This window comes from Juglans microcarpa x Juglans regia, chromosome 4S (assembly GCF_004785595.1).
Source record: "Juglans microcarpa x Juglans regia isolate MS1-56 chromosome 4S, Jm3101_v1.0, whole genome shotgun sequence".
In the NCBI taxonomy this organism is placed as follows: Eukaryota; Viridiplantae; Streptophyta; class Magnoliopsida; order Fagales; family Juglandaceae; genus Juglans; species Juglans microcarpa x Juglans regia.
Window position 1 is genome coordinate 12,495,259 of NC_054601.1, and position 23,446 is coordinate 12,518,704.

The following is a 23,446-nucleotide window of genomic DNA, read 5'->3' on the forward strand; positions in this document are numbered from 1 at the left end:
AATTTCTCATTTGAAGATAATTATGAGATTGAGCTTTGGATGACACATGGCCACTTAAAGAGCAACGGACGGACCATGCATATATGTATGACGCCATTTTTTGTAGGATTGGAAAAATACAGGAATACCAAATGTAACTGCCGGTCACATGTCTCATATCTACTCAAATTATAAAAGAGAAATATTTTATTCATACAAAAAATAAATTTATAAATTGACGTCACTTAATAAGATATGTTAGATTATAAAATTACTTTATTATAAATCTATATCAGTTTGTAAATTTATTTCTATAAAATTTATTTGTAACTGTAACATTTTTCATTATAGAATAGTAAGAAAAAGAATTGGGAATCTCAATCTATAAAATTATCTCTAATTGCACTGTTGTGAAAAATGATGGATCCATATAATAAAATCTAAGGGCAATGTTAGGAACATGGTGTCCGTGTACATGGACCTCTCACATTAAAGATATTTTTTACTGTTTAATTTAACAGTAAAAATACTATTCATGTTAATGGGCGTGTGCATAGACCTTGTATCCAAATCATTTCTGTAAATCTATTTTCATGAACTATAGGGATTAAAGCATTTTGATTAGAATATTCACCTTTGATCCTTTCATGATATGTCTTTTTTTTTTTTTTTTTTTTTTCTTTTAGGTTTTAAAACAAGCATTTTATTAACATAAAAAGATCAAGATACATAAGAAGGTTGGTGTGTGGTACCCTAACACACACTCCACAACATATATATATAACAATAATTTTCTTGAATTCCCCTTCTAATAGCTGCAACAATTTTGTCATGCAGGAAAACGATAATAAGATCAAAGAAGACCGCGTAGATGAATCTGGCCAAGTAATTCTCTCATTAATCGATCGACTAATTATATAATATGTCTTGTGCTTCTTCTTAGATCTTGTAATTTGATTAATTTTATTTATATCTCTTACAAATTTTTTTTTTTTTTTTTAAAACAAGTTTCTTAATCGTGCGTGACTTTTTGATAAAGCAATTGATCTTTGGTGTAGGTCAAAATCGATGAAAATGGAGGTCATTACATATATGTCATGTCACATAATATTCACTATCACATGTTATGCTATGTTATGAAATATTGTCTATTACATGTAATGTCATATTACGAAATATTGTTTGTCACATATATGCCATATTATGGAATGTTGTCTATTACATTTATGACGCAAAGTATGTCATGTCTGTCGTCTTACGTTCATGTCACGTCACGTTACGAAATGTCATATATGCCAGTTAAGTTATTCATGTCAATCACGACCCTAAGCGCTAAGATAGGGTAATATAACATGTTTTACCTATGGCAGCTCTAGATATAGAAAACCACATTGTGAATATACTTGTTACAGATTCCAGTTCAGAACTAATACTAAATACTGTGGAGGGCACAACTGATCGTTATAATCAAGTCATATCACAACAGGTTTCAAAGACAATTGTTAATAAATGGAAAAGGAGGACAAGGTGACAGGTTAATGTTGAGATGGAACCTACCAATACTTATGCCACAAGGAAAAGGAAAACAGATGATGAAAACATTCTCTTTGCTTTGGAGAATAATCAAGATGATAGGGGAAAGAAACCAGCTATGGCATCGAGCTAATTAAGTCGTTATGAGATTCACGCGCAGAGATTTTTGCAGTGATTCCACCTTGTACCAATTGGTCAATGGCTAAATAGTTGCGTCGTGTACCATTCAATAGTATTTTTAAACTCTGATCCTAGGACTGTTCATCCGAGTTCCAGACCGGGTACTCGGGTATTTCTGACCCAGAACCTGGATTTCAAATTCGGGTTATGACCCAGGCTGGAACCTGGATGAAACTAGATTTTTGAAACCCAAAAATCCGGGTTCCTGGCTGTACCTTTTTTTTTTTTTTCCAAAAGCCTATGGTTAAATGTTTTCCAAAAAAAAAAGAAAGTAATGTTAAAAAGCATAAATAATTTTTTTTTTAATCTAAAACCCTATATTTCAAGAAATCATGTTGAAAAGCATAAAAGCATTGAACATTGTCCATAAAAATAAAAATATATCAAAATAGAAAATTAAATTTTATGTAAAAAATAAGTAAAGTTAGAAACTAATTACCTTTTTATGCATGTAAATGAAAATATATACAATATTCATCATGTAAAATGCATGCAACACAATGCAATTCACTACATATTACATTATTTGGTATTTATAAATTATATTACAAAACAAAAAATTACAATATATGAATTACAAAACACAGCTTTGAAAGAAGATTATTAGATAGGTGTGAGCGGAAACACATCATCTAACGAATATTGATGGATCTCTGTCCCCTCTACTTTAAATATCTTCCCGGTATTGTTATTGTGGTTAATTTGCAAGACATTGATGTAGATGAACATCTGCAGACATGTGATAAGGCATCAGTGGTAGACTTAGCAATTTTTTGAATCTCCTAAAATCACAAAACCATATTACTTAGCAAGGAAAATAAAAAAAATATTTTGCAAGCGCATATTCACAAGAAAAAGCAAATGAAGAAGTGAAAGTTAACCACAAATGATAAAGTTCAACTAATGCAATAGACTCTGATTCTAATCTCAAGTACTCTTAATAAAGAACCCAGATTCATGTCAGGAAAATCACTTCAGTCTCAATCTTGGCAACATTACATATTAGAGGAAGCAGAGTTATCTTCCATACCCCTCCATTCATTGACTCTTCATTCTCAATCTTGAAGCCCTTGAGGAATATTGAAGATTAAAAACTCACTCATTTAGTGTACACCGACTTGTTAGATCAAACATGAGCAAAATTGCCACAGAGTCCTTACAAGCAGTAGGAATGTAATCCCTAGACTTCTTATCACCTACTAGCATATAGTGATGAAAAATAAAGAAAAATGGGTCAGATGCCATTATATTCTATTTTATTTCAGTCATTGAGTACATGTCAGGCAAGTTGTAAATTCTTTAAGATCCATGTTTCTGCGCTGGGCTGCCAAATGAATAAGAGACATAGAAACACAGACATAGAAAACATTGATGTCTGGTTATCTCCGTAACTCATCCAAACAAACCAAAAAACCATGAGCAAAACAGACCCAGATGAGTAATTCCACAGATTTTGGCGAAGATGTGCAACATCATAACAAGAAAGAAACCTCAATATTAAAAGCGTATGCAGAAGATAAAGCAAAAACCATTAAAAACAACATAAGAGTCGAGAATTACAACCAAAGAGGCAAGCCCCTTTGACAGCCAAGAATAATCTAATTTTGATGCAAAGTTGGTTAAAAAGACTTGAGCTTCCAGCTCAAAAAAGAGGGGAAAACTCAAGCTTCCAACTTCATAATATGTATATGTATGAAATAAATCTCATATCAGGCCCAATAAAGACACTAGAGAGAACTCGAGTATGTTATATATATATATATCTTTATCACCTACAGCTTCGGATATGGTAGCTCCTGTTGCACCACAAATTCATCACAGTTTAACTGTGTTGAATAAACCATTTGCGTTTGATCTTGTTTATCTTTTTGAAGATATATTGCACAATAATTAAATTATGCAAGCACAAAATAAACAGGCGGTTAAACCGGCCATATGCATGTATGAGTATGCAAAATTAATTGTAAAAACATATAAGCTTTATTAAGATTAACAAGTTTAAAGTAATTACAGGTGCAAGGTAGTGCAGATTTGCACTTACAAAAATCAGGGTAAATAAGGAGACTCAAGAACAGGGTGGAGAGGATCAGAAGTTTTCTCTCGAGTGAGTTCCGGTTTGAGTTCTTGCAAAAATGGAGCTCATAAGGAAACATCTGTGAATGCCGGTTGAGTTTTGTACCAGCAACTTGTTGATAAAATGTAAAAGCTCTGGCGAGCTGCTCAGGAAGATTCTGCGGAATTAATTCGAATTGGTCCCACCATTGGAGAAACCAGTAAGGGAAAGTTCCTTTGAATCTTGTATCAAAATTGATGAACCATGAATGGCTCATATCTGGTACCTGAAAAAACATAAAACATTTCCAGGCAGTTATGTAATCAAAATAATTATAACTCAGTGCAGAGTCTGAGAGTCTTTTGGGAGTCCATGGGTTTGTTCCCCATTCGGCCTCAGTCATGACTCGAAGGATATAAGCACTATGATAGATTAATTTGGTGGAATCATTCTTATCATAAATGGGTTTTATGACAAGAGAGTTGGTGAGAATCAGGATACTGGAATAGTACTGGAGATTTTTGGAGGAATCTTCAGGTATCCAATGGAAATTAGGGGGAAAATAGGAAGAGGCTATTTTGAACGGATCTATTAAATTAGAACGGTTAGGTTCTATATGAAACAGGTGAGTTATAAATGGCTTCTTCAAATATTCAGATTTTCCTTTTGGGAGGAAAAACTGGGGAGTAATCAAAGTATGACCTTTTGATGCAATTGCTTTCGCATATGGATCAAAAGGTGTAGAAACCGTAGACGCGAAGGTCGCCGGTTGTACAATTTTACCAAGAGGTGTAAACCTATTGGCAATGTCCAGTGCTGTTGAGGAGACACTGGGTACAATGGAGGATCCAGACTCATTCTTGATGAGTTTTATACTGGGTATTGGAGGTGGGGGGTTCACTCTCTGTTTATCTTTTCTTTTCTTCTTGCTTACGCTCATGGTTGGGTGTCTGCAAGATCTCTCTGGTAAGAAAATCAGGGATAGAGTTATCAGTGCCTTTGATGTATTCAATATCAAAATAAAAAACACTTAAAATACCTTGCCATCGTGCAAAAATATGTTTTGATGCAATATTTTGAACATCTTGTTCTAAAACAAATTTAGCACTCATGCAATCAATACGAAGTAAAAACTTCTTGTTTAACAAATCAGATTGAAATTTAGAAATACATAGTACTATAGATAAAATCTCTCATTTAATAGTACTATATTTTTCTTGTGCAGGATTTCAGGTTCCAGAATGGAAACGAACAATTTGTTCAGAAGAACCTGGTGAAACAGATTGTTTCAGAATGCCACCATAACCAATGTTTGAGGCATCTGTTTCAACGATTTTAAATGAATCAGAAGTGGGGATACCAAGGCACGGAAGAGTCTTGACATGTGCTTTGATTTTCCTCACTATTTTAGTATGGATTTTTGTCCAAGAAGGAGGATTTGAAAGAAGTCGTTTGAACAAGGGATGACATTGTTTCCTCATATCCTTGTAGAAATCAGCAACATAAGTAAGAGACCCTAAAAATCTCTGTAATTGATTTTTGTCATGAATGACATCAGGAAATTTGTCGGCAAAATCAATGGATATTTGAATAGGCCTGATTTTCCCTTCAGAAATATCATAACCAAGGAATCTGATCTTGGTTTGGAATAGTTTGATCTTCTTCGCAGAAACGACAAGACCATTGAGTCTAATGATGTCTAGAAACGAATTCAAATGTTTCCAGTGTTCATCAATAGATTTAGAAAAAACAAGGACATCATCTATATAGACGATGGTAAAAGCAGAGAACGAGTTAAAGACGTCGTTCATGATATGTTGGAACTCACTATGAGCATTTTTTAGACCGAATGGCATCACATTCCATTCGAAATGACTGAAGGGGGTTACGAAGGCTATCTTGTACCGGTCTGACTCAGCTATCTGGATTTGCCAAAAACCAGATTTGAGGTCAAATTTGGAAAAGACTACAGCATCACTTAACCTATGAATTAAGTCATTTTTGTTGGGAATAGGGTACCTAATCCACTGTAAGACTTTGTTCAAAGGTTTATAGTTAATGACTAGACGAGGGGTGCCTCTCTCTAGTTCAGCATTTTTTCGGACATAAAAGGCTGGACAAGACCAATGGGACTTGCTTTCTCTAATTATGCCTTTTTTCAAAAGATCTGCAATTTCCTTTTTGCAGAATTCTAAAGTCTGACTATTCATCTGAATTGGTCTGACTTTAGTGGGGATCGTGTTTTCATTAAAATTTTTGATATAGGGAATAGAAACGATGTGTTTCTTCCTATGCCAAAAAGTATTTGGTAAATCAGAACAAACATCGAAAACAAGACGCTTGTTAAAATCATCAATTTTTGAAAGTAAAATTGGCGAAGATAATTGTTCAGAAATCTTTTTGTATCTTATTTCCTGTTGGAGGAAATTCAGATGCTTTTGTTTTGCAAAAAGCAAAGATTTCAGACATTTATCTTGATCAATCTCTTGTCGAGATGCAAATTTGAATTTGACCTTTTGACCAAAGGGGTCGGTAGTAATACCATCTTTTTCAGTCAAAAAAGGATATAAAGCAGAAATAAATGGTATGCCTAAAATCACTTTGTCAGACATATTTTTAATTAAAACAGAAGGGATTTTAAAGCAAACATTGTTTTGACAAACATGAGCTTTGTTAAGCTCATATGTAATTTTCATTTGAGATCCATTTGCAGAAAATAATCTCTCAGAAGATTTTTCAAAGTATTTACTAGGAATGAGTCCTTCCTGAATACAATTCAGGTCTGATCCGGAATCAATCATAGCAACGACAGAAAATTGAAAATCATGGGCGGCCACAATGGTAACCCTAGAAAACCATTTTGGAGGAATGGTATGATGGATTAAACAAATCTGATTATCAGCAGCTAACTCATGTTGGCTTGAACCAGAATCATTTGTTTGCTCATTATCAGAAGGAATATCCTGATCAAGTTGTTTATCGATTTTAAACACTAAAAATTCTTGTTTTAAAATCTCATTTTCAGACTTAAGGTTATTTACCTCAGATCTGAGTTCAACGATTTCTTTTTTAACAAGATTTATTTCGTGTTGTAAATCATTTGTAGAAATTTCCTTGGATTTTTTCTTTTGAAATCTCTCCAAGGTTTTTTGAAAACTAATCCTTTGCTTAGGGGGTTCTGGTTCTTGGCGAGCCATAACCTTTCTTAACTTAAGAAGATATTCTTCTTTAAGCTCAGGATTTGTTATTTGAGAAATCAAGGCTAGCAATAGGTTTTCTTGTTCTTCAGATTTGGACAAGATATGAATTGTCTTTCCCTTTGTCTGGCAACAAATATCATTACAATTGCAACCTAGCTTAGGACCAGTAGAATCTGGAGATTCAGTTTCTGAGTGATATTCTGAATCACTAGAGCTGGACTCCAGGATATCAGATGATGAAGATGAAGCTATTTCTAGGAGTCGAAATAGTTCTTCTTTATCATTGTTATCAATATTCAACCGACTAAACCTCTTTTTTAATTTTTTATCTTTTTTGGCTTTCTGAGGGCATTTATCAGCAAAATGTCCTGGATTGCCACAAATAAAACATTTTCCTTGAGAAAAATCCTTAGATTTCTTTTTCTTAGAAAATGGCTTAGAAAATGGTTTTTTGTAAGTTTTCTTATAAAATTCATCATGGGGTTTTCTCCTGATACCGCCATGAGGTTTAGAAAACTTGTGCTTCCTTTTTTAGGGAGCTATAGCAGGAAGTCCGAATTGTTCACAAAATGTTCCCATTTCGTATTTGGCTTTCTTGCTATTTCTCATCTGCTCTCGAAGCATTCTTTGATCATTACACATACTGATACCAAGTTTCTTGATTAATGCACAAATATCATCATAGGTGTATGCGTCGTAATTAAGAGACCCAGCAATAGTAAGTTCATCATTTACTTTGTAAGCAAACAAGCGAGGTAAACCATCAATAAATTTCTCCTTCCAGTAAGGCTTCTGGCTATCATCCCGAAGCATTACTTTGGAAATAAAAACATCTTGGTACCATCTATAATCGGACATCTAATGACATCTAAGATTATTTAACTGATCGCTGATGCGGCTAGTTATATCAGATGGTGTGCCAATAAAATGTTTTAAAATTGTATAAATCAAAATATTAACTCCATCAGACTGGGCTGATCTAATGGATTCATAAAAAATAGGTAACCCTTCATCATTACACTTGACAGCGTTCTGAATGGTTTCTTTGGTATCTCTGGTTAGGTGTTTATCCCACCAGTTTCTTAAAACACCAAAAAATCCTTGTGTTAAAATCTTAACAATATCAGGTTATCTGATATTGTTGTTCACATAAGCATTTGCTACAAGGGACATTTTACTCATGGTATTCATGATCTCTTGTTCCGAGAAACCATCAATATTCCACTCGTAAACCTTGTCAGCAGAGTAAGAAGATTGGCTTTGAAAAACTTTCTCCTCACACTGTAAATCAGGAGGAGTAGGCCTGGAATACCAGTTCTTCGTCAGACTCATTGGTTTGGGTCCTTTTGAAGAGAATATGGCAATTTCAGGTTTTAAAACAACATCTTGAAAATTCTTTTCAAGTAAATCAAGATCCTTTTCTTCAGAGGAGTGATCGTTAGAAGACTCATCTGTAGTTTCAATAAGAACTTCTTCTTCTATTTCTTTGTTAGACAAAGCACTAGTAGAAGGCTGTTCTCTTTTCAGATCATTAAGCATTTGATCAATCTTATCTAAAGTCTTTGCCTGGGGATTTTTAAAATAAATTTTGGCTCGACTTTCAGGTAAGATAATCAAAGGTTTTTCAATCATTTTCTTTGGTTGGTCTGTATTCAAAACCAAAGGAATAGGATCAGGTTTTTCAACCTTTTCTTCAATTCGGTCTAACTGTTGTCCGATCGTATGAAGAGCAAGATTCACAAAGTTATTTTGAGAAATAACATTTTTTGTTTCTTTGAGAATCTTGTCCTTCTCAGGATCTCTGGAAACAGTTTTCGAGATTTTGAAAGTTGAAGCAGATATCTCAACCCCTTTGTGGGTGATGAGAACAGTCTCCAAAGGCGGATGGCTAGACTGAACTACCATTTTGCCTTCTTCCTTGACAAAATCAGTTTTAACAACGTTCAAAGTATTGTTAGAAACATAAATATTTTCAACAAAATCAAAGAAAAGAATATGCTTTTGCTGCTTATTCATTTCTTCTTTCCATTTCCGTTTAACACGTTGTTTTTCTTTTTCAGAATACTTTGCATGATAGGTTTTTCGCCTAGCACTATTTTTTAAAAGTTTGTATTCTTCAAAAAGATAAACAAGATCAAACGCAAATGCTTTATTCAACACAGTTAAACTGTGATGAATTTGTGTTGCGACAGGAGCTACCATATCCGAAGCTGTAGGTGATAAAGATGAGTCATCTTCTTTATCAGCTTCATTATGAATAGACTGGTCTTTAAATTAAAGACCAGCATCCTGTGCAGAGTAAAAAGCAGAAGTAAGTTGAGAGGATGTAGAGAGTCCTTTCAGTTTTAAAACAGGATTAACAGGTTGGGCAGTTTTAACAGAATCTTCCAGAAATTGTTTGAGATTTTGGTCTCTTCTTACTGGAATTTCTGACCCTGCAAAAGAAGAACGAGATCCAGCAAAAGAGTTTCTTCTTAGCCCTGGAGATCTAGTCTGATCAAAACTGATTTTAATGGTTCCATCCAAATACTGTTAAATGTTACTTGGGTAACTGTCAACAGGGTTTCTAGAGATTGGAGGAGCATCTTCTTCCAAAATCCATTCTTTGGGAAGAATTATGTCTTTCCAAAAAATCATTTTTGGAGTTGAAACATCCGCATCTGGGGTTGAACTCTGGATCAGAAGAGTTTTTCCCTGGATGGGTTTTGCAATTGCTTTTGGATTTAAACTCGTTTTTAAAAGACGATAATAAATCCTGTAAATCAAAGTAAGGGGTTTGCTACCCTTAAGCATATCATATCCAGAAGTTAAAATGTTTAAAGTTAAACATTTTGAAATATGTTCATCATCAATGGCAAGAGTTAGATCTGGATAACAACTAAAATGGACTGGTCCATCCGTTAAAGAGGATTGGATCATTCCGAGAATACTTGTTTCAAAATTAGTGAATCTGGCATCCCTTAAACAGAATAATACGGATGCATTGATGCCTCTCCTCGTTAAAGGTTTGGCAGCAATTTGGACAGATCCAATATGAATATATCTAAAACCTTGCTGCAAGAATTTTGTCATCTGTTCTTTTGGGAAGAGATAACACTTTTCTTGAGTTTTGGAAATAGCATAAGTTTGTTCAACAGTTCGCACGCAAAATTGTGTGTGTAAGGATCTCTCAAACCAATTGGTTCGATAGATCGTGCTAACATCAAGTTTTAGAATCTTCCATGATCCCAGCATAGGCGACTCTGTTGCTTCAAAAGCACAGTCTTCCTCGTTAACTATGTCAGGTGGCATGGCCGACCTGGAACTAATTATTGAATTGGATCTATTCATCCAACTCATTTTGTCCTAGGACAATACCGACTGTCGCATCTCAGGGGTCTGCGAACTTACCACTCTCGGCCCTCGGGTTTGAACCTATAGTTGCCCTACACTCGCCTCCCTGGCTTCAAAACAGGACTTACACCTCCGGGTTCCTGACCTACTTGTCGAAAGATTATCCTGAACCAACCAAAGTAGAAACTCCGGGTGGGGGTGGTCGAATAACAAAATAAGTTCAACAAAGAAGAAACAATTAACAATTAGATACCAGATTGGCTCTGATACCGAACAGCGAAAAGAAGGAAAAGCCGAAGCTGACAGAAGAAGAAGAGAAGGAAGGGAATGGAAGAAACAAGATATATTGCACAATAATTAAATTATGCAAGCACAAAATAAACAGGCAGTTAAACCGGCCATATGCATGTATGAGTATGCAAAATTAATTGTAAAAACATATAAGCTTTATTAAGATTAACAAGCTTAAAGTAATTACAGGTGCAGGTAGTGCAGATTTGCACTTACAGAAATCAGGGTAAATAAGGAGACTCAAGAACAGGGTAGAGAGGATCAGAAGTTTTCTCTCGAGTGAGTTCTGGTTTGAGTTCTGCCTTAACTCAGAACAAGGCCCTCCTTTTATAGCATAAGGAGTTCCTGTTTACAATTATTAAAATAGTAAATCAATCCGTGAGTGAACAGTGAGAACTGTTTAGTCACGGGGCTCATGGTATCATCATTGTGTCTCTCCAGCTGTCCTCGTGGGCGGCTGCTTTGAGCGCAAGATGACAAATTAGCATTCGGTCTTCTCTGTGTCTTCCAGCTGTCTCTGTGGGCGGCTGCTTTAGGCACAAAGTGACAATTATCTCAAAGAGGACTATGGTCGGTCTTCTTTGAACTCAAGTAGTAGTTAATCATCTTCTAGCTTTGGAATACCTTCTGAATCATGACCAAATATATTACTGTACGAAGCCTCTGAGGATGCTTCTAAATTCTCATCGTTTTGGTATCAGAGCCAATCTGGTATCTAATTGTTAATTGTTTCTTCTTTGTTGAACTTATTTTGTTATTCGACAACCCCCACCCGGAGTTTCTACTTTGGTTAGTTCAGGATCATCTTTCGACAAGTAGGTCAGGAACCTGGAGGTGTAAGTCCCGTTTTGAAGCCAGAGAGGCGAGTGTAAGGCAACTATAGGTTCAAACCCGAGGGCCGAGAGTGGTAAGTTCGCAGACCTCTGAGATGCGACGGTCGGTGTTGTCCTAGGACAAAATGAGTTGGATGAATAGATCCAATTCAACAATTAGTTCCAGGTCGGCCATGCCACCTGACATAGTTAATGAGGAAGACTGTGCTTTTGAAGCAACAGAGTCGCCTGTACTGGGATCATGGAAGATTCTAAAACTTGATGTTAGCACGATCTATCGAACCAATTGATTTGAGAGATCCTTACACACACAATTTTGCGTGTGAACTGTTGAACAAACTTATGCTATTTTCAAAACTCAAGAAAAGTGTTATCTCTTCCCAAAAGAACAGATGACAAAATTCTTGCAACAAGGTTTTAGATATATTCATATTGGATCTGTCCAAATTGCTGTCAAACCTTTAACGAGGAGAGGCATCAATGCATCCGTATTATTTTGTTTAAGGGATGCCAGATTCAATAATTTTGAAACAAGTGTTCTCGGAATGATCCAATCCTCTTTAACGGATGGACCAGTCCATTTTAATTATTATCCAAATCTAACTCTTGCCATTGATGATGAACATATTTCAAAATGTTTAACTTTAAACATTTTAACTTCTGGATATGATATGCTTAAGGGTAGCAAACCCCTTACTTTGATTTACAGGATTTATTATCGTCTTTTAAAAACGAGTTTAAATCCAAAAGCAATTGCAAAACCCATCCAGGGAAAAACTCTTCTGATCCAGAGTTCAACCCCAGATGCGGATGTTTCAACTCCAAAAATAATTTTTTGGAAAGACATAATTCTTCCCAAAGAATGGATTTTGGAAGAAGAGGCTCCTCCAATCCCTAGAAACCCTGTTGACAGTTACCCAAGTAACATTCAACAGTATTTGGATGGAACCAATAAAATCAGTTTTGATCAGACTAGATCTCCAGGGCTAAGAAGAAACTCTTTTGCTGGATCTAGTTCTTCTTTTACAGGGTCAGAAATTCCAGTAAGAAGAGACCAAAATCTCAAACAATTTCTGGAAGATTCTGTTAAAACTGCCCAACCTGTTAATACTGTTTTAAAACTGAAAGGACTCTCTACGTCCTCTCAAGTTACTTCTACTTTTTACTCTACACAGGATGTTGGATCTTCTAAAGACCAGCCTATTCATAATGAAGCTGATAAAGAAGATGACTCATCTTTATCACCTACAGCTTCAGATATGGTAGCTCCTGTTGCACCACAAATTCATCACAGTTTAACTGTGTTGAATAAACCATTTGCGTTTGATCTTGTTCATCTTTTTGAAAAATACAAACTTTCAAAAAACAGTGCTAGGCGAAAAACCTATCATGCAGAGTATTCTGAAAAAGAAAAACAACGTGTTAAACGGAAATGGAAAGAAGAAATGAATAAGCAGCAAAAGCATATTCTTTTATTTGATTTTGTTGAAAATATTTATGTTTCTAACAATACTTTGAACGTTGTTAAAACTGATTTTGTCAAGGAAGAAGGCAAAATGGTAGTTCAGTCTAGCCATCCGCCTTTGGAGACTGTTCTCATCACCCACAAAGGGGTTGAGATATCTGCTTCACCTTTCAAAATCTCGGAAACTGTTTCCAGAGATCCTGAGAAGGACAAGATTCTCAAAGAAACAAAAAAGGTTATTTCTCAAAATAACTTTGTGAATCTTGCTCTTCATACGATCGGACAACAGTTAGACCGAATTGAAGAAAAGGTTGAAAAACCTGATCCTATTCCTTTGGTTTTGAATACAGACCAACCAAAGAAAATGATTGAAAAACCTTTGATTATCTTACCTGAAAGTCGAGCCAAAATTGATTTTAAAAATCTCCAGGCAAAGACTTTAGATAAGATTGATCAAATGCTTAATGATCTGAAAAGAGAACAGCCTTCTACTAGTGCTTTGTCTAACAAAGAAATAGAAGAAGAAGTTCTTATTGAAACTACAGATGAGTCTTCTAACGATCACTCCACTGAAGAAAAGGATCTTGATTTACTTGAAAAGAATTTTCAAGATGTTTTAAAACCTGAAATTGCCAGATTCTATTCAAAAGGACCCAAACCAATGAGTCTGACGAAGAACTGGTATTCCAGGCCTACTCCTCCTGATTTACAGTTTGAGGAGAAAGTTTTTCAAAGCCAATCTTCTTACTCTGCTGACAAGGTTTACGAGTGGAATATTGATGGTTTCTCGGAACAAGAGATCATGAATACCATGAGTAAAATGTCCCTTGTAGCAAATGCTTATGTGAACAACAATATCAGACAACCTGATATTGTTAAGATTTTAACACAAGGATTTTTCGGTGTTTTAAGAAACTGGTGGGATAAACACCTAACCAGAGATACCAAAGAAACCATTCAGAACGCTGTCAAGTGTAATGATGAAGGGTTACCTATTTTTTATGAATCCATTCGATCAGCCAGTCTGATGGAGTTAATACTTTGATTTATACAATTTTAAAACATTTTATTGGCACAACATCAAATATAACTAGCCGCATCAGCGACCAGTTAAATAATCTTAGATGTCATCAGATGTCCGATTATAGATGGTACCAAGATGTTTTTATTTCCAAAGTAATGCTTCGGGATGATAGCCAGAAGCCTTACTGGAAGGAGAAATTTATTGATGGTTTACCTCGCTTGTTTGCTTACAAAGTAAATGATGAACTTACTATTGCTGGGTCTCTTAATTACGACGCATACACCTATGATGATATTTGTGCATTAATCAAGAAACTTGGTATTAGTATGTGTAATGATCAAAGAATGCTTCAAGAGCAGATGAGAAATAGCAAGAAAGCCAAATACGAAATGGAAATATTTTGTGAACAATTCGGACTTCCTGCTATAGCTCCCTCAAAAAGGAAGCACAAGTTTTCTAAACCTCATGGCGGTATCAGGAGAAAATCCCGTGATGAATTTTATAAGAAAACTTAACAAAAATCATTTTCTAAGCCATTTTCTAAGAAAAAGAAATCTAAAGATTTTTCTCAAGGAAAATGTTTTATTTGTGGCAATCCAGGACATTTTGCTGATAAATGCCCTCAGAAAGCCGAAAAAGATAAAAAATTAAAAAAGAGGTTTAATCAGTTGAATATTGATAACAATGAAAAAGAAGAACTATTTCGACTCCTAGAAATAGCTTCGTCTTCATCATCTGATATCCTGGAGTCCAGCTCTAGTGATTCAGAATATCACTCAGAAACTGAATCTCCAGATTCTACTGGTCCTAGGCTAGGTTGCAATTGTAATGATACTTGTTGCCAGACAAAGGGAAAGACAATTCATGTCTTGTCCAAATCTGAAGAACAAGAAAACCTATTGCTAGCCTTGATTTCTCAAATAACAAATCCTGAGCTTAAAGAAGAATATCTTCTTAAGTTAAGAAAGGTTATGGCTCGCCAAGAACCAGAACCCCGTAAGCAAAGGATTAGTTTTCAAGAAATCTTGGAGAGATTTCAAAAGAAAAAATCCAAGGAAATTTCTACAAATGATTTACAACACGAAATAAATCTTGTTAAAAAAGAAATCGTTGAACTCAGATCTGAGGTAAACAACCTTAAGTCTGAAAATGAGATTTTAAAACAAGAATTTTTAGTGTTTAAAATCGATAAACAACTTGATCAGGATATTCCTTCTGATAATGAGCAAACAAATGATTTTGGTTCAAGCCAACATGAGTTAGCTGCTGATAATCAGATTTGTTTAATCCATCATACCATTCCTCCAAAATGGTTTTCTAGGGTTACCATTGTGGCCGCCCATGATTTTCAATTTTCTGTCGTTGCTATGATTGATTCCGAATCAGACCTGAATTGCATTCAGGAAGGACTCATTCCTAGTAAATACTTTGAAAAATCTTCTGAGAGATTATTTTCTGCAAATGGATCTCAAATGAAAATTACATATGAGCTTAACAACGCTCATGTTTGTCAAAACAATGTTTGCTTTAAAATCCCTTCTGTTTTAGTTAAAAATATGTCTAACAAAGTGATTTTAGGCATACCATTTATTTCTGCCTTATTTCCTTTTTTGACTGAAAAAGATGGTATTACTACCGACCCCTTTGGTCAAAAGGTCAAATTCAAATTTGCATCTCGACAAGAGATTGATCAAGATAAAGGTCTGAAATCTTTACTTTTTGCAAAACAAAAGCATCTGAATTTCCTCCAATAGGAAATAAGATACAAAAAGATTTCTGAACAATTATCTTCGTCAATTTTACTTTCAAAAATTAATGATTTTAACAAGCGTCTTGTTTTCGATGTTTGTTCTGATTTACCAAATGCTTTTTGGCATTGGAAGAAACACATCGTTTCTCTTCCCTATATCAAAAATTTTAATGAAAACACGATCCCCACTAAAGCCAGACCAATTCAGATGAATAGTCAGACTTTAGAATTCTGCAAAAAGGAAATTGCAGATCTTTTGAAAAAAGGCATAATTAGAGAAAGCAAGTCCACTTGGTCTTGTCCAGCCTTTTATGTCCGAAAAAATGCTGAACTAGAGAGAGGCACCCCTCGTCTAGTCATTAACTATAAACTTTTGAACAAAGTCTTACAGTGGATTAGGTACCCTATTCCCAACAAAAATGACTTAATTCATAGGTTAAGTGATGCTGTAGCCTTTTCCAAATTTGACATCAAATTTGGTTTTTGGCAAATCCAGATAGCTGAGTCAGACCGGTACAAGACAGCTTTTGTAACCCCCTTCGGTCATTTCGAATGGAATGTGATGCCATTCGGTCTCAAAAATGCCCATAGTGAGTTCCAACATATCATGAACGACGTCTTCAACTCGTTCTCTGCTTTTACCATCGTCTATATAGATGATGTCCTTTTTTTCTAAATCTATTGATGAACACTAGAAACATTTGAATTCGTTTCTAGACATCATTAGACTCAATGGTCTTGTCGTTTCTGCGAAGAAGATCAAACTATTCCAAACCAAGATCAGATTCCTTGGTTATGATATTTCTGAAGGGAAAATCAGGCCTATTCAAAGAGCCATTGATTTTGCCGACAAATTTCCTGATATCATTCTTGACAAAAATCAATTACTGAGATTTTTAGGGTCTCTTAATTATGTTGCTGATTTCTACAAGGATATGAGGAAACAATGTCGTCTCTTGTTCAAACGACTTCTTTCAAATCCTCCTCCTTGGACAGAAATCCATACTAAAATAGTGAGGAAAATCAAAGCACATGTCAAGACTCTTCCGTGCCTTGGTATCCCCACTTCTGATTCATTTAAAATTGTTGAAACAGATGCCTCAAACATTGGTTATGGTGGCATTCTGAAACAATCTGTTTCACCAGGTTCTTCTGAACAAATTGTTCGTTTCCATTCTGGAACCTGGAATCCTACACAAGAAAAATATAGTACTATTAAACAAGAGATTTTATCTATAGTACTATGTATTTCTAAATTTCAATCTGATTTGTTAAACAAGAAGTTTTTACTTCGTATTGATTGCATGAGTGCTAAATTTGTTTTAGAACAAGATGTTTAAAACATTGCATCAAAACATATTTTTGCACGATGGCAAGGTATTTTAAGTGTTTTTTATTTTGATATTGAATACATCAAAGGTACTGATAACTCTATCCCTGATTTTCTTACCAGAGAGTTCTTGCAGACACCCAACCATGAGCGTAAGCAAGAAGAAAGGAAAAGAGAAACAGAGAGTGAACCCCCACCTCCAATACCCAGTATAAAACTCATCAAGAATGAGTCTGGATCCTCCATGGTACCCAGTGTCTCCTCAACAGCACTGGACATTGCCAATAGGTTTACACCTCTTGGTAAAATTGTGCAACCGGCGACCTTCGCGTCTACGGTTTCTACACCTTTTGATCCATATGCGAAAGCAATTGCATCAAAAGGTCCTACTTTGATTACTCCCCAGTTTTTCCTCCCAAAAGGAAAATCTGAATATTTGAAGAAGCCATTTATAACTCACCTGTTTCATATAGAACCTAACCGTTCTAATTTAACAGATCCGTTCAAAATAGCCTCTTCCTATTTTCCCCTAATTTCCACTGGATACCTGAAGATTCCTCCAAAAGTCTCCAGTACTATTCCAGTATCCTGATTCTCACCAACTCTCTTGTCATAAAACTCATTTTTTATAAGAATGATTCCACCAAATTAATCTATCATAGTGCTTATATCCTTCGAGTCATGACTGAGGCCGAATGGGGAACAAACCCATGGACCCCCAAAAGACTCTCAGACTCTGCACTGAGTTATAATTATTTTGATTACATAACTGCCTGGAAACGTTTCATGTTCTTTCAGGTACCAGATATGAGCCATTCATGGTTCATCAATTTTGATACAAGATTCAAAGGAACTTTCCCTTACTGGTTTCTCCAATGGTGGGACCAATTCGGATTAATTCTGCAGAATCTTCCTGAGCAGCTCGCCAGAGCTTTTACATTTTATCAACAAGTTGCTGGTACAAAACTCAACCGGCATTCACAGATGTTTCCTTATGAGCTCCATTTTTACAAGAACTACAAACTACCGTGGATCTTTAAATGGACTTATGAGAAAAATGCTGATATAATTGACCGAGTTTATTTCACAAAATGGTGGGATAGGTTTGGATATACTGAAAAAGTAATCAACCAGATGATTAAAGATTTTCCTCAAGTCGCTCCTGATCTGCAAGACAAGAAGGAATTCCTAGTAATCAAATCTGGTTCACCAGTCCCCGAATATCCCCTGATAGTTCGGGCCCCTAATTCACCAACTGCTTCATCAAGAGGAAAAGCCACCAGCTCATCCTCAAAGAAATCTTCTAAGTCTGCTAAAGATAATATCCTCAACAGACTTGGCAAAAAAGATTTAATAAAATTGTTGGAGCAACAACTGTCTAAGTCTACGAGTGATAATTCTGAAAACGATGAGAATTCAGAAGCATCCTCAGAGGCTTCGTACAGTAATATATTTGGTCATGATTCAGAAGGCATTCCAAAGCTGAAAGATGATTGACTACTATTTGAGTTCAAAGAAGACCGACCATAGTCCTCCTTGAGATAATTGTCACTTTGTGCCTAAAGCAGCCGCCCACAGAGACAGGTGGAAGACACAGAGACGACCGAATGCTAATTTGTCATCTTGCGCTCAAAACAGCCGCCCACGAGGACAACTGGAGAGACACAATGATGATACCATGAGCCCCGTGACTAAACAGTTCTCACTGTTCACTCACGGATTGATTTACTGTTTTAATAATTGTAAACAGGAACTCCTTATGCTATAAAAGGAGGGCCTTGTTCTGAGCTAAGGCAGAACTCAAACCAGAACTCACTCGAGAGAAAACTTCTGATCCTCTCCACCCTGTTCTTGAGTCTCCTTATTTACCCTGATTTCTGTAAGTGCAAATCTGCACTACCTTGCACCTGTAATTACTTTAAGCTTGTTAATCTTAATAAAGCTTATATGTTTTTACAATTAATTTTGCATACTCATACATGCATATGGCCGGTTTAACCGCCTGTTTATTTTGTGCTTGCATAATTTAATTATTGTGCAATATATCTTGTTTCTTCCATTCCCTTCCTTCTCTTCTTCTTATGTCAGCTTCGGCTTTTCCTTCTTTCCGCTGTTTGGTATCAGAGCCAATCTGGTATCTAATAGTTAATTGTTTCTTCTTTGTTGAACTTATTTTGTTATTCGACAACCCCCACCCGAAGTTTCTACTCTCGGCCCTCGGGTTTGAACCTATAGTTGCCCTACACTCACCTCCCTGGCTTCAAAACGGGACTTACACCTCCGGGTTCCTATATATATATATAACATCAACCCATGAATGAAGGGTCCATCAATACTAGAAGAACCACAGTAGCACCAATGAACTCATTGGTAAGATCTCAATCCATTGTTAACCAATGAATCATCATCAAGATGGTTTTGTATGAAGGAGAAGAGAAAATACTATATTTGAAAACTCAAGAAAGTCGTAGACTCAAAATGTTGAAATGAACCTTAAAACTTGGTCCTCGCTTGGCTAAACTTACAAAAGAACACAGATCAAATATGTGTTATGCTGCTTCTATAACTAGGAATACATAACTATGAACATAAAGAAGTCTAACAACCACGATTATACTTCACTTAACCTTACTGAAAACAAAAACCCATGATTTAGACAATTCCCACAAACCACCCACCTGTAAACCCCACTTACTTACTTCATTAGGTTAACCCTAAATTTTAGAAGGATAGCTCACATACTTAGAAGAATACTGACTTTCGTTAGGCAAGCGTAGTTCGATTTCTTTCTTCGAGCTCTGATTCGAATTTTCCTTTTTTGGTCATCCATTTCTAGCATTCATTAGCCATACTTGCATTTTTATTGAGCCTTAGTACATGTCATTTTGTATGGTGACATGTCAAACCCTAAAAACCGTTTCATTTGGCAACCATGTGTACTTTATGTGCAATGGACCAAAATACCCTTAGCCCAGATTATTTTCAAGGATGATTTTGTCTTTAGTTCCATGACTTTTCTGTGAAAAAATCATTACGGTTTATTGTGGAAAAACCCTAGTCAAAACCCTAAATATTTTCAAAATGCCGATTTTACCATTGGGAATTTCAGCCAACCCTTATTTATTTTATTTTTCTATTTATTTTCTTTTCTTTTTGTTCTATTTAGGCCACCTCTCAACCACCCAATCACTACCGTTTAAGCCACCATAGAGGGAACTTGATTACACTTTGCCTAGCCACTAGAAACGAAGGGAGTAAGACAAGAGAATAGGACAAAATTGCTAACCCTTGCCCAAACCCTAACCGCCGGTCATTAAGGGCTTAAACCCTGGTATTAATTAGCCCACATTTTCTCTCTCCACCACCCACATGGAAACTCTCTCTCTCTCTCTCTCTTTCCCTTTGGTTGATTCTCTTACAACCTAGACACCATCATGCTAACCTACATGGAGCAGCTAAGCTTGAAAGGCATCACGAGCCATCACCCAAACCACCCAATGAGGAAGCACCCATGCCCAACGCCACCTTCACTTCTTGGGCTATATAAACCCCTCTTCACCTCACTTCTTCCTCACTTCACTTCACTTCCTCTCTTCTCTCTAAGTGTTCTTGAGTGTTCTTAGAGTTTGAGTGGGAAGCTTCAAGGGCTCCAATCTTTGTGAGTATTCCCTCTCTTGATCTTAGTTTCCTTATTATTTTTATGATTAAGGTGTTAGTAGTTATTTTTAAGCATGAGGATCCATAGTAGCCAAGTTGCATACTTAGGATAGGGTTAAGATTAAGTGCATTTTTGTTTTGAGGAAATTAGCTATGGCATGATTAATTATGATATAGTTTGATCATAGGATTATTTATGGAGGTTAGATTAAGATGAAAAGAATGCCATGACTAGTTTTAAGTTCTATCTTGTTTTGATCATCAAAGAATGAATGGTTCAACTTTTAATCATGCTTCATTTGAGGAAATTAGTTTATTTTACTTAAGCTTGAAATGTGAGCATTTAGAAAACCTTCTGATTGGGATAAGAAGAAATTAGCATGTCATCAGTGATAGGATCATACCATGCATCATTGAGGTTCAGTTAGCATTTGAGGATTTCATTAGGCATGACTAAGTGTTGGGATGAACTTGCTCAAACTTAAGATTTAAGAATGTCCATGAGGATTCTAGTGAGCATGTTCTTTGGAGGTTTTGCCTTGCATGCATTCATATGGATCATTAATGAGTTCATTTAGGCATCAACTAGAATGCATGCCATGAATTTCATGGGGAAGGTTAAGGATTATTAGATAGCATGCATCATTTACATGTCTAAGGGCATTTTCGTAATTTCCCTTTTCTTGTCACTGTCTATTTCCCTTAAGTTAGTTAGATTTTAACTTAGCATAATTAATTTCACAGCCAGTACTTCACTTACAGCTTCAGTAGTCTGTTAGTTGGCCTCTAACTTACACCTTGATCGATTATTTATGATTTATTGATAAATGTCATTTTTATAACTGTCATTTTTGCATGAACTGTCACATCATTGTTTGCATTCAAACATTATTTTTGTGCCACTCATATGCATTTCATGAAAAGAAATCATTCTTTTTCGAAAGCCTTTGCATGAAAATTATTTTATCATAACCCTAAAGACTAGGATGGGGAATTATCCTAGTAGAACTCATTTGTCCACTCTGGAGTGATTAAATATGGAATGGTAACCTTTGGGTTGACGAAGAACAGTCAACAGGCTTCGAATGTGTTTTTTTAAAGAACGCCAAAGCGAAGTCATACGTTACAACACCTAATGCCATGTCATGATTTTTACGATGTTATGCTATGCTATATTACCAATGCATTGAGAACGAGTTTATAGACAACATAGTTTCAACGTGAGTTGTACTACGGTCACCAACAAGTACACATAATGCATATGAGGAACTGTGACGATATCATACATTAAGTTAATTCCATAATTTTTATAATGAAAGACTAAGTTTTTACGACGAAAGTGATATTATGTTCTCTGTAAGAAAATGTGCATAAAAAATCTATTTTTTTCCTTAAGAAATCTGAATGGGAGACAAATACAATGTTTCTACATTTGCATGCATTTCATGTTTATCCTTGTTCATGCATAGTCTATCTTTGTGCAAGTTGGTTGTCTAACTTACTGAGATTTTAAGTAAATTTCACCCCTTGTGGATCCACTATCATTTCACTCGAAATGATAAAAGTTGTAGATGCAGATGGACCCAATGGACCAGTGGATCAAGAGGATTGAGGAGGAACCAGACGTCAACAGAAGACTTGATCTTATTATGATATTTCTAGGCCTAACCCTTCATGCTAAAGAACACATAAAGCAACTGGTTTAGATCCTTTTGGAGAACTTGATATTTTGTACTAAGATTAAGCTACCTGATGTCTTGAAACTTATGGTTCAATCTATATTATTAGGATGATTTAGTTATTCTGGCATCAGTTCACTTTCACCCTTATTTTTCGGTACAATTATTACATATTGCTAGTTGCATTTCTAGGATGCATTGCATATTAGCTATTAGGTACGGGGGTATGTAATCTTGTGTCAGATGTTCAGACGCTCTAAGTCTCCGTTACATCCCAAGCAGAGGTTGGGGGCGTCACACCTACGTCAGAAATGAGCATTAAGCCAAGGCCAAGGACGCAGATGGTTGCACCAAATAACTGCCATTGAGAGAAACATGTACTTCTCTTGATAAAATAACTAAAATTATCAACAAAATCTCACTACTATTATTGTAAGTGCTACTGGGCCAAGATGCAAGCTTATTCATCGGTGTGAGGGACCAAATTTTGGAGAAATGCATATAAAACAAGCAACAGATCTCCACGAGTCAAAAAATAGACTACAAACTATAGATCTCCACAAGTCAAAAAAGAAGCTACAGAATGTCGTGCTAGATGATGCATCCAAATCTACAGATCTCCACCAGTCAAAAGCTACAGAACCCAAAAAGAAAAAACAACCCATATTTAAAAAATGAGCAGATCAAGCGAAAGTTTTATTTTTTGTTTCTCTTCTGCATACAAACATCACTACAGCAGACTCAAATTCCCAAACACATGCAGATACAGACATAGCACATCACTACAGAAGCGCATTTCAAACACAATATTTTCTCACAACCCAAATCGAAATAATAGCACCAACACAGAGAGAGTGTGTGTGTGAAATGGAGAAAAACTAACCTTAGGTTGTAGAAGTCTACGACGGAACGAAAAAGTAGAAGACGACGACCACGAGGAATAGATCTTCGATCGGTAGAGGAAGAGTCACAGGAGGCTAGGGTTTCGGCTCTAGAGAGAGAGAGAGAGAGAGAAGACAACGACGAAGCCACATGTGAGAGACGACAAGTCGACGGCTAGGGTTTCGGCACTCGAGTAAGCACACTGAGGGCTGGATTGATATGAATTAGATAGAGGTTATTCATAAAATTATCTTGTG

General features: G+C 35.8%; 1 long non-coding RNA gene across 2 annotated transcripts; it reads right to left on the reverse strand.

Annotated features, from left to right (window-relative positions):
- Nucleotides 1–1,957: 1,957 nt before the first annotated feature.
- Nucleotides 1,958–23,325, reverse strand: LOC121263654. 2 transcript variants are annotated; one of them, XR_005940314.1, is made up of 3 exons: nucleotides 23,191–23,233; nucleotides 2,792–2,888; nucleotides 1,958–2,474 (listed from the first exon to the last, which is right to left on the reverse strand). It is a non-coding gene; the product is annotated as an uncharacterized LOC121263654 (long non-coding RNA). The 2 variants fall into 2 exon arrangements; XR_005940315.1 differs by lacking the exon at nucleotides 2,792–2,888 and having other exon boundaries at nucleotides 2,384–2,474; nucleotides 23,191–23,325.
- Nucleotides 23,326–23,446: the final 121 nt, after the last annotated feature.